Here is a 13,102-nt window from a genome sequence, read left to right as displayed (position 1 = left end):
TATGTGGTGTGATCGATGGAGAAGAGACAGAAACGACTGCAAAATTTTGGCCAAACTCCTGGAACAATGGAGTTTGCACCAAATGAGAGGGAAAAGGCCACAAGAAGGACAGGTTAGGTGAGAAATGTCAGAAGAATAGTTTTAGAATTGCTATTTTGAGATGTGTATTACACCAAGTGGAGATGTTGAGTAGGCAATTGAATATATGAGCATGCAGTTTAAGAAAAAGTCTGCTCTGGAGATACAAATTTGGGGATTTTCAGCACGTAGGTGCCATGAAGCTGAATGGGATCACCCCAGGACTATGTGGGAGAGAGAAAGGGGAGTCTCCAACACTAAGAGCTTGGGAGCAGAGGAGGAATGATTGAGACAGGAGGAAAACAAGAATGGTTGCCTGGAAGGCAAATGAACAAGGGATATGGTAGAGACAGTGATGAGCTATTAAATACTGCCAGCTATCCAAGTCATATAAGGACAGGAAATTGACCATCGGCTTAAACAATGGGAAAGACATTCCTGCCAATGGGAGTTTTGGTGGAGGGGAGAAGAAACAAAACCAGACCTGATTAGGCTTAACAAAACAGGAAAAGAGCTGGAGGGAGTATGGACAACTCTTTCACCTAGTTTTGCTAAAAGGGGAGAAAATGGAGGTAGTATGTTGGTAGTGTGTGGAATCAAGACAATGATTTTTTTTTTTTAAATGTTGACAAGACTGTTCCAGGAAAGATGAAAACTGATGAAGTAGGAAAAAAGGATAAATGCTGGAGAAGTGTCCTTGAGTAAGAAGAACACAGTCTGCACAAGAAGGAATAAGCTTTCGATAAGAGCATGAGTAATTTCTCCATGGTTACGAGTGGGAAGGCAGTATACAGGCATTTCTGCAATAACATGATAAATGTGCTCCTGAAAATTTTTTATTCTCAAATTCATGCACTAAAAATAACAATTTATGGAAAAAATCAGGTTGGAGCTGACTGTTCTAAATCTACCTAACTTGGCAACCTTCGTACTAACAAAAACACCAATTACCATAATTATTTAAAAACAGATATATTTATAATAAATACATCAGTAAATAATTTCACTCCCAAGAAAGGGGCAAAGACAGCTTGATAGAATCTGATGGAAGGGTAGACGCTGCTGAAGTTGTACTATAAGCACTTCCAAGACCGAACCTGTGGCCACCCTGACCCAAGAAGAGGAAGATGCGGTGAATAGGCATCGTGTAAAGTACCTATTCAATAACTTGTTCATTTGAATTATTCCACTGACATCCTTCACATTCAGCTGCTCTTATCTGGTAGCACAAAACCTTAATTGTGCTGGGAGGAAAAGTCACTTATGAACCCACCCAATTTCCACATTACAGTGACATCATCCCCCGACTGAGCCGTAATATATGCGTTAACATTACAGAAACATGCATTGTAGAACAGACCACAAATGGGAGCAGATGCTGGAAGGTGGGCAGATGTGGTGAAGGTAGACTGCAAGTTCTCTTCTGACTGCTTCCATTTTCTCAGTGAAAAATTATGTGGTAATTTCCCCAGTTCCTGAGTCTAAGTGGGAACAGCTCCCCTCGGCAATTGCAGAATCCCCACGGTAGCTTCCGACCCATAGAGGAAGGGTGTCCATGATTGGAGGGTCAAGGTCAACCTCCTTAAGGCTTTGCTCGCAACCCAACATAGCCAAACAAAAGCAATACCGTATCTTTGTAGGAACTGCAGCTCTTAGTGCTACTGCAGATGCTTGATGGAACTCTGGCATTTGAAAATCAACCTATGTCACCTTTGGGTTTGCTGCTCTGACTCAGTTCCTTTTAATGGAGGCCTGGGCCAGAGAGGGCTCTCCAGCTGGTCCAGGCCCATTGTAAGCAGCTCTGCATTTTTGCCCTTAATGACCCGGGAGGTCTCAGAATGCCCGTGGCTGACCATGAATGCCGTGTGGAGCCTGCAGCGAGTCCTAATAGAGGAAGTACAGCTGCAGCCTCAGCTTTTGGAGCAAAGCCAAGCGCTCTTATGCAAGTAATTATTCTCCTTTTGGAAATACTAATCCTTGACCTGCTCCTGGGGCTTGCTTCTGAGGGCTTGACCCCAGGACACTAAACTACCCATCTTGAACTGGGAGTGATTTGATCTACCAAGCCAAAAGTTCAGTGGGCCCAGCCCTGCAGCACGCCCTCTTCAGGTGGAAATGGAGTATGTCAGCACTGAGCTCCAGGTGCCCTTAGGGTCCTGGTGATGTGCTGGAGGAGTCAGCATGGTATCCTGCGATGTGCCTCCTGCCCGCCTCAGTGCTACCCTCCCTCACGACCATTGTCTCACGGGGAATTCCCAATGAGTAGTTTGCCAAGGAGGTAAAAAGTCAAATCTGGTTTACAGATAGCTCTGCAAGTTTTGCTGGAATTTAACTGCTGGGGAATTTTGGCCCCACGAGCTGAGGGACCGTGGGGAAATGAAACCTTCCCAGGGAGAACTCCACACGGTACACTTTGCTGAAGGAGAGAAGGTCTGAGAGGCGGATGCTCCCCATGTCATGGACACTAGCTACCTGTCTGAAAGGATGGTCAGCAACATAAAGGATGTCTGAGGAAGAGGACTATGGATGGACATCTCAGGCCCAAGTATGGAAGGATATTTGTGTCCACCTGGAATTGTTAAGAGTTCCCACTGTGGGGGAGGTCTGAGTGTGCAGGAAGAAGACTGCCTGCCTGTGTCTTTCCCTTTCCCCAGCCACCCTCGCTCAGTGGCCTCATGAACAAAGTGGCCATGGTTTCAGGGACAGAGAGAATGCTTTGGCCCAATAAGGACTTCTCCTCACCAAGGCTGGTTAATTTTCAGCAGCAGTAACTAACTCTGAGACTTGTTATAACACCACATCCAGGAGGGAAATTGTAGTGGAGACTCTTCCCTGTGGAGAGGGCAATGATTTGTCCTCACTGGAAAAACTACTCTTTCTTGATTTGGATTCTCAGGTCAGCAACACCTTTCATGGACTTACCAAATGGCCTTATTCACTATCATTTCTTTCCACGCAACAATGCGTCTCACCAGAGTTCACCTACAGTGATGTGAGACAATAGACAGGCTTGCCTGGAACAGAGGGCCCTGTGGCTTGGTGGAACAGCCCATTAAGCACTCCATTTATTGTGCCAGCAGAGAGAGAATTCCTTGAGGGTGAGATGCCTCCCTACAAGATGCTAGGTGTACTATGACCCAGCGACCAATAGATGGTGCTCTTTCTCTCAAAGTCAGAATAAAGGGCCAATGGGTGAAAGTGGGAGGGGTGGGTACCTGTTGCCAGATCACCTATTACCAGATCACGTCTAAGTGGGCACCATAGGACCTACTTTCTGGAAGGTGACGGCCAAAGCATCTGGCCTTCGGGTCAGCAGGGACAGAGCAGCATTTAGGGCTCACCATCAATGGTGCACGCTATGGTGTGAGTGCCTAGCAGAGGCTGCAATGGGTCATATGGTTGGATGGTGTTTCTGCTCAGATAGCCACCCAGACTAGTGTGCTGGCCCTCTTGAACATCTTAACATATTTTTAAATCAACCCCTTTGTTGCTAAACTTCCTGGAGTAGATTCTGTTCATTGTAACTGGACACCCTGTCCCGCACACCTGGGTTACTGAAGCACACTCCTATTGTGCAGGCCTATTTCATGCTCCATGGAGTGTCCCCTCCAAAGTACTTTTAATTTTTTGGCCTTACAAAGACTTTGAACAATACATTTTTCTTTTAATTCTGTGTCTAAGCCTTACATATTCAAGAAGAAATAATATGTACGGGGATGAACACCTTTGTGTATGTAACCAAGAGGCAGCAAACGGCAGGTAGAAAAACATGTTTCTTCAGTGACTCAAATGACAGTCGTGGAGATCATTAGAGGCAGTGGTTCTAATTATCTCAGTGTATTTCATAGAATTAAGTCATGGTTTTAGTTTCGGCTGGAATATCTTCAGTATCAAGTGCATAAGACAAAAAAGCTTTGGGACAATTTTCCAAAATTTAAGGTTATCTTATAGTTGGAGTAGTTTATAATATTTTTCCTTTGGCACCAGGTGTGTGTGACACATAAGAACAATTAGTATTTTTCAAACTAATTAAAACCAGCTCCTGTTAGAAGAGAACCAATGGCTGCCGATCTGAGGACAGTGAATCAAAGGGACACTCGGAAGAAAGTCACGCTGGAGATAGCTGTCAAGGAGACAGTGACTTTCTCCATAAGAATGCTAACTCTCATCAAGGATTCAAAATACATGGATTTTCAAGAGGAGCCCCTCACTTAGATACCAGAGAAATATAATTGTTCAAGGAGCTGTGCAAGAAGGCCTTTGGGCTAAAATTAGGTGAGATGCAAGGTCTTCAGAAAGATATCCTGGTAACTGAGAAATCTCAGGTAAGTATTTTTATGCTTATTATACAAATACCACTTTCCCCTAGCATTTCTGGCCTTTTCAATTCTCTCATTCTTTCACTCATTCATTTACTCTTTCATTCATTCAGCTATCAAGCATTTACTGAATACTTGCTATGTGTCAGGCTCTGGGAATGCTCCTTAGTAAACTGGTCTTGCTGGAAATGCTGCTGTGTTGGCTTTTTAGGAAGAGTAAAGCAGGGATGGGAAGGTGCCAGTCGGAAGTCCAAGTATGTGAGAGATAGGATTACTTCTGACTTCTGGAAGTGGAGGGATGAAACCCCTCTCAAAAATAAAAAAAAAAAGCTTGACAGAGAAAGATGAGCAGAGCCCAGGAAAATAAGAGTAAAAAGTAAGGGACTTGGGAGTTTAAAGAAACAACTGAAAACTTGCCTAGGTACTTGAAGAGCTTAGCTTTAAATCAGACAGGCTCATTCGAGAGAATCAAGAGATCGGAAGTATAAGTTTGCCACCTGAGTGCCAGTCATTTAATATTGTCAGTTTTCATCAAGTTCCTTCAGCAGGAACTGCCTTCTCAGGGGTGTGACAAATGAGAGCAATTACTCTGGGTCCCCTTTCTGCCTGCCCCCCTGTCTCTTACACTTTATTTCTACCTTTTAATGGTCATCCCTCTGGCTGCCCTTTTGTGACTCCTACTCTTGAGCTGTCTGTACTGTTTGAGACTGAGTTCAGCTTGGAGGAGCATGCATATTAACCATGTATTCTGCCAAGGGGTCCCAAATGCCCAGTCCTGGACTCTGGGTGTTAGAACAGAAAAAAAGGGCCTTTCTTTCTTCGCTGAGGCCTTCCACAAGCACCTGGTAATTAAACCCCAAGATTGTTAGCTTCTCTGGCTCAAACAGCCCCTCTGTTCAAACTGCAAGACAAGACAAGCCACTTTCAAGGCTACATTCTTGCATTCCCCTTTCCCCTGCTGTTTTTACATCTCAGGGATAATTCACACCAAGGAGTCTCTAGTTAGCAAAAAGTTCCCTTCCCTCTCCCCTTCAAACAAGCCTCCTTTGAACTCTTCATAACTTTTGCTCTAAGCATGTTTTACAGGCTTGGGAAAAACACTGGTAAGATGCCTCCCTAGGACATCTTCCTGGACTGTTTCCTACAAAGCAAACAAACTTTTCAAGACAACCCCCCCTGATGTCTGCTCAACTGCAGCCCAGGGTTCCCGTCCCTTCCTTGTTGCTTAGCAACAACCAGGGCTTAAAAGGGGAAGCTGCCCTTTGTTTTCTTGCCCTTGTATTGATTAGCAATGCACAGGCCTTCTCCCTTTGGGGAAAGTAAAATAAACTTCCTCTCTGAATCTATCTCTTCTCTCAGTTGTGAATTCTTTCATAGCCCACGTCACCAGCCAAAACCCTAACACTGGGTCTTAACATGGGAACCGGGGAAAACTAATTCAGTGGGCCAGAGGATTTTTAGTTATTGTTTTTCTGTAAGTCGTATCACTTTCCTGCTCAAAATCCTCCAATCTTGATCCCCCTCTAATTTCATCTCTGACACTCTCCCTTTTGTTCTGCCCCCTTGCTGACCATGGAATATACACAGTTCAGACCCATAATCAGGCCTTGGTCCTTGTTGTCCCCTTTCCCCTGGACACTTTTCCACACACCTGCATTGCTCAGGCTCTCTGCTCCAATGTCCCCTGTTAGCAAGGCCATCCCTGGCCCGCCTATCTAAACGAGCTATCCCCTCACCCTTCACATGCTATTCTAGAGGTCTCCATTTCTCCCTCTAGCACCACAAACGTCTGCTTATTGTCTGTCTCTTTGCATTACAATGTTAGCTCTTAAGGGGAATGGCTTTCTTGGTTTGCTCACTGACTGTCCCCTGCACTGAAGTCAGTCTCTGGCACATACTAGGCACTCAGTCTAGGTCAGATACACAAATGACCACATGCAGATGACTTCTCATGGTCTCCTGCCAACCAAACGAACAGAGGCAGGAAGTCCCAGGATGCTAGACTGAGTTCCCTCTCGTTTTGATCCAATTTATGCATTCCAGTGTCACAAAGGAAAAAATAAAACATTTTCAACTGTTAATCCCCAATGGAAGATTTCCTTTCCCTTTTTTCCTTTGTGACATTGAAACCTATGGAATCAAGCCACAGAGAACCAGTTGCTCAGTCATTACTAGGTAAAAGCTTGACATTTTCTGTGACACCCTTTGTGATTGTGTAGGCATATCACAGACCCACAGATTGGGTCTAAAAACTTAGATTGCTTTAAAAACTAGTGGAATTGTACTCAATTTCAGCTTAACCCGTTTCATTCTTCACTCATCTGGCTTCTTGAAGCACCTGTTTTTCTGTGGGGGTTTTTTGATAAGTTTGTGCGAGGGAGTCCACGAGTCCTGCTCCATGTGGTCCCATGTGGCTCCAGGTGGCTCTCTACCCCTGAGCAGCCTTACTCCAGCTCACTTTAACTTCAGTTCTCTTAAAAACCATTCTCCACTCCTGTGAACACCCTTTAAACTGTTAGTTTATTGGGAAAATTCTTTAAGAACTGGCTCATTCTTTAAATCAATACTGCATTAATCACGTGTTTTATCTCCCCCGGTTTACTTTTCACAGTTGGTTTAGTTTCAATTCCCGGGTCCATTTTATGTGAGAGACATGTTGGCATGCGAGTGATTTACTGTAGTCACAGCAGAGGCACATAAAGCAGGGGCTGCTGCTCCATTGATATGTTTGCAGGCGTACAGGTACTTACTCATTTATGCCGACCTCAAACCCTGGTTAGCGCATCGGCTGGGGAGTTAGACACCTTGTTAGAGACAGGCTGAGAGACCCTGGTTAATGCTCAGTCTCAGTGACCTCCATTGTTGACAGGAATGACAGTCAGAACCTTCAGATACCTCCCTGTCTTGAGGTTTTGTTTTGTTTTGTTCTGAAGTCACTGCATTAGCAATCCATCTCTCAAAGAGAAAATATAAAATGAAGTAGTCTCCTTGATGCATAACAAAAAAACTGGGAAGATGCCCTTGCATGGACTCAACATCAGATGGCTTTATTACATTGTGTAATTTACATAGTGCTTTTTTTTAAAAAAAAAATTAATTCTTGTGCAAATTGGAGGAAAAAATAGGAAGTTTATATAGAGGTGTTCAAAGCATTTTGTGGGCTTTTTAAATGTAGGGTGATCGCCAACACCCCCGGAAGGCACATCAGCCATGATGTCTCCAGAGATTAGGAAGAGATGATTGACTTCCAGGGCCACGCAGGAGGACAGTCACTAACCAGGACTAAAACCCATGAGTCTCTGAGTTCTCATTCTCTCTCTAACCACAAAGTGATCTAGCCTCCTTTTTTTTTTTTTAATAATAGCTTTCATTTAATAGTTTTTTAAAAGCCAACGGGAATGCTTTCACAGGGCAAAGTAAGGAAGACCTACCCACTTAAATATTAATCTTTCAGCAGCCCTGGTGACATGGGAATTTCTTAAAATGCTCTGGAGGGGGAGTGCCAAGAAGTTAATTAAAATTGCTGTCATCCCTTTAGGCTACTGCAGAGTACGGGGTCTCCTGAAGGTCAGCCACATAAGGAGAGGTTCTGTGCTTATAAAAACAGGTCTGGCATTCTTTACAGAATTCCAAAGGGCCGTGTGTGCTCCGGTTTAGAAACATAGCAGCTTGATTACAAACTGCAGAGCAGTAACTTCCAAGGGGAACCATGAAAAATGAAGAGGAATATGAAGCTATCTAGATATATACGATTTTGAGAAATAAGCTCAGATATTGTTTTAAAATGCACTATTGGTATTTTTCCTGGGTCTCAGGTAAGTGATCCGTACCTTTTACCCGAGAAAGTGGAGCGATTGGAGTGAACAGGCCAGAATCCAAACCTTGGCTCTGCCACTGAGTGCCGGAGGGAAGGTTATTTAACCTCTCTGAGCCTTAGTTCTCCACCCATAAAGTAGGGGTGTGTGTAAAGAGCGTGGCTTGGGAGAGTCACAGAGGAAACTCAGAGTCAGTCCCTTGGGCTTTTCATCACATGCCGAGGGACAGAACTGGAGAGAGGACTTGAGAAAGAGGGCTTTCTTTTCCATTTCTTTGTATCTAACCTTTACAAGAATGAAGGAGACTTGGAATTGATAGGAATGGGACTCTCGCACCATCCTCTTAGAATCAACTGCTTTAATAGAGAGGTGCGTGTTGTGTGTTTGTTTTGAGCACCCAATAGAGTCTAGAACTAACATGGAAAACTAAGGGTTAGGGAGAAATGAAAAGACCTTAACAATTAATGCCGGTCTCTGGATTCCTCTTGCATTCTTATGTTTAACAGCTTCAACAGGTGTGATAAGATGTGTTGTGAATTACCTGTGAGGGATGAGTTTGAGGCCCACTGAAGCCACGCAGCTGAGTGAAGTTTAGTTCAGTCACGGCCAACTTTCTAAAGCAAGTATTTGTGCTATCATCACAGTCAACATGACTGACGGGCAAAGCCTTGGGGATACAAATAAAAGGTGTTTTATGATTCAAGGACTAAAGGTCCTGAGCTTGACTTCTGGTTGTGACTGTGAGGGCCCTATTGTGGTCTGGGAGCACGAGTCCCAGCCCTCCTTGTCTGGGACAAGATTTAACAAGGCCCCCATGAGCCCTTATAGCAAGGCTTCAATGCACTTCCCAGAATTCCCAGAGGACGGCACTCCACAGATAGAGCATTTCCTAAAGAGCCTGAGGGTATAGTTCCTGCACCCTCACAGCCCATGATCACCGTGGTGGCATCATCAGAGTCTTGGCCTTGCAAGTGAAGCAGATCATAAGGCAAGTGGTCTGTGCATTTTGTGAGTGTTGGCAACACCAGCCCTAAGACATGATTGGGGCTTAATGAAAGCAGACAATAGTCTAGCTGGTGGGATTTAAGCTGGGGGTGGGCCATGAGTGACATTTGCCTTTCCCATTAACTCATAATTACTACATTCTTTCCCCCAGGCCTGGGCTGAAATCTTCCCAGTCACCAGTAACTGACCAAATTCACATTCAAGCTGAATCCTATTTGCCAACCCTGGTAGAGGTAGCTTCTGGAAAACAACTAGAAACCAAAGAGGGTGAGGCTGGCAGTTGGAAAAGTTAGAGAGAAGGAGCATTGGGATCATTGGACCATATTCTCAACTACAGCTTTTCAACCTGAGCTCCACTCAGTAAAGGATAAATGTCATCCTATGAGACACTGAATTTACCATGAAACTCAATATTTTTTCCTTTTTTTTTTCAAGTTATCTTATCCCCTCTTTTATACAAGAGCCATAATTGCCTTAGTAAATAACCTAACTCTAAAAATTGCTTAGTTGTCATTTTAAATCATGCCCCTACCCTTCTCCCCATCTCTCCCTCTAATTTTCCAGCAGGTCTTGTCAATTCCATCTAGAAAATATATCCGCCCTCTTCTCTCCACTTCCTCTCTACCTTCTCAGTCCAGTTGTGTTGTCTGGATTTCTATAACACCCTCTTCCTACCTAGCTTGTTTACCTCCATTCTTGTCTTCTTCCAATCCATTCTCTATCCAGTGCAACAATGACATTCTTTTTTAAAAAATATATATGTATACTAGAGGCCCAGCGCATGAAATTCGTGCACAGGTATAGTCCCTAGGCCTGGCCTGCGATCAGGGCCATCTTCCCCGGCTGCCAGAAGCCGGCCCTGCCCCCTCCCCCACCCCCGCCGCCACCTATCCCTGTTCCCCACTCCCCATCAGGCGATCGGAGCCTGCTGGCTGGGAGGAGGGATCGAGAGGTTGGCCATTCCCACCCACTCACCAGCCCTGCCCCCCACTGCCGGTCGCCCTCTGTGTGTGGGGCAACCGGTGGGGCAGGGGCCTTGGCCTGGCACCGCCTGCGTCTGCCACTACCCACCTCTGGTTCCCCATTCACCATTGGGCGATCAGAGCCTGCCACCCGAGGGAAGGGACCGAGAGGTTGGCTGAGACGTTGGGCTGGCAGGCCCCAATCTGGCGATTGGAGCCTGTGGGCTGGGGGCAGCTCCTGCGTTGAGCATCTGCCCCCTGGTGGTCAGCACGCATCATACTGACCGGTCGTTCTGCTGTTCGGTCAATTTGCATATCACCCTTCTATTATATAGGATTTTTTTATGTCAGAGAGAGGAAAGGAGAGGGAGAGAGAGAGAAACATCAATGATGAGAGAGATTCAAAAATCAGGTACCTACTACATGTTCCCTACTTGGAATAAAGCCCACAACCCAGGCATGTGCCCTGACCATAAATTAAACTGTGACCTCCTGGTTCATGGGTCAACTCTCAACCACCGAGCCACACCAGTCAGGCAACATTGACTTTCTTAAAGTGGAAATCAGATGACATCATGGTCCTTCTTTAAACACTTTCACTGCTTTCTATTGCCAGAATAAAACCCAGCTTTCTTACAGCAGTCAGCAAGGCTCGACCTATCTTGGCAACCTCACCTGTTCCACTGCCCCTGCTCTCTCCACTCCATCCCCATGGTCTCTGAGTTTCTGTCTGTAGAGAGACTCTAGGAGAGCACCAAAGGCAACCCACAAGTAGCCCAAAGCCTTACATATAGCAGAGAGTATTTTACAAAACTTACATGCTAATGGGGGGAAATTAGGCAATAAAGACAGAAAATTATCTTATGTTATAGCCAAGCAATTTGTTTTCCTCTCGGAAGCTTCAAGAAGACATATTCCAATAGTTTCAAGAACAATTAGAAATCTTGCTTTGAAGGCTGGCAAAATATAGGTTGTATATAGAGAGGAAATATATTGGCTAGCCATGTTCCCGGTATGCAATGGGGTGCCCTGAGCATCTTGGAGCCTTGGTGATTGCCCTGCAGCAAGGAGAACTTCCTCTCTTTCTGGTCAAAGGACAGGGGCCCGGAGAAATTCAAATAATTCAATTTAAATGAGTTCTTGGTCAGTAGAGCTTTCTGCATTTAAAGGCAGTCATTTTTGAAGCAGTCCTTTCAGAATTCCAATTAGAGATTTAAAACATACCCGAACATAAATGGGAAAGCTTCTCAATTGAGGTGTAAAACCACACTGGGGTTACTAACTTAATGCTGTTTGAGCCATCAAATAAATGTTCCATAGTGCTCAGTTCATAACACATTTCAAGTTATATCTGGGTTAGTTTGGGTTAATAGCCCCTTTAATTATTCCAACGGAGCTTACTTGCTTACCAAGCTATATTCTCATTCCATTTAGCCTATTTTACTACTGTATATTTTTTTATAGGCTCCCTAAAATTGGTGCTAAGGGAGTGAGTTCTGCCCAGGGAAGAGGAGAGTTTATCTTTGTGACTCTGAATTCATGCACTTGTTCCACAAAGATGTCTGAGCACCTACTGGTTTCCAGGGCGAAGCTCTGGAGACAATATATGAACAAGGGAGTTTCCACCTTCCAAGGGTCTTTGATCCCGTTAGGGGTGAACAGGTGATTAGGATATAGTGTAGCATGTTCAAGGCAGGCTTCCAGGGGGGTTGTGCTGAAGCTGAGGCACAAGGGAAAGTCAGCATGAGCCAGGCAGAGAAGTGGGCGGCCCCAGCAGCAGGGACAGCCTGAGCAACGCCCTGGAGGCAGCGATGAGGCAGCATTCGCATCCGCGTGCACTGGCCTCCATTGGGTTGTTGATCTTTACCTTGTGGCCTCCTGAGCCTCCAGGACCCCATGTTCCTCTTCACCTTCCGCTCAGGTAACTGAGGCTTACCTGTGCAGTATACCTTTGTCGTTCTCAGGCTTAAGTTTCAAATGGGAAGTCTTTAAGAGAGTAAAAAAAAAAAAGTTCATGTACTCTTTATGTTGCTGAGGATATGTGAAATAAAATGTACAGCCAATGAAAATGTCATTCAAAAGAAACATTTCACTCTGTCAATTTACTTGAATCCTGGATTCATGAAAACATTTAGGGCTTGAAAGATCTCATTTTCCACTTGTACTTTAGTGCATTTTATATTAGAATAAACTTCACTAGGGCAAGAACTCTTGTCTGTTTTGCTTTTTGGATGTTTCCTACTGGCACAAGGTAGGCATTCAGTAGATATTTGTTGAAAGGTATAGTAACTTTTATGGAGAAATGACATTCTAGCCCCGGGTCGGGGCGAGGCCGCGGGCCCCTGGAGCCGGGTGAGCCCTGGGCCCCGGGCCGGGGCGAGGCCGCGGGCCCCTGGAGCCGGGTGAGCCCTGGGCCCCGGGCCGGGGCGAGGCCGCGGGCCCCTGGAGCCGGGTGAGCCCTGGGCCCCGGGCCGGGGCGAGGCCGCGGGCCCCTGGAGCCGGGTGAGCCCTGGGCCCCGGGCCCGGGCGAGGCTGCGGGCCCCTGGAGCCGGGTGAGCCCTGGGCCCCGGGCCCGGGCGAGGCCGCGGGCCCCTGGAGCCGGGTGAGCCCTGGGCCCCGGGCCCGGGCGAGGCCGCGGGCCCCTGGAGCCGGGTGAGCCCTGGGCCCCGGGCCCGGGCGAGGCCGCGGGCCCCTGGAGCCGGGTGAGCCCTGGGCCCCGGGCCCGGGCGAGGCCGCGGGCCCCTGGAGCCGGGTGAGCCCTGGGCCCCGGGCCCGGGCGAGGCCGCGGGCCCCTGGAGCCGGGTGAGCCCTGGGCCCCGGGCCCGGGCGAGGCCGCGGGCCCCTGGATCCGGGTGAGCCTGGCCCCGGGTCCGGGCGAGGCCGTGGGCCCCTGGATCCGGGTGAAGCAGTGCCCCTGGGTCCA

This window comes from Cnephaeus nilssonii (genome assembly GCF_951640355.1).
Source record: "Cnephaeus nilssonii genome assembly, chromosome: 15".
In the NCBI taxonomy this organism is placed as follows: domain Eukaryota; kingdom Metazoa; phylum Chordata; class Mammalia; order Chiroptera; family Vespertilionidae; genus Cnephaeus; species Cnephaeus nilssonii.
Note: the sequence above shows the minus strand (reverse complement) of the source record.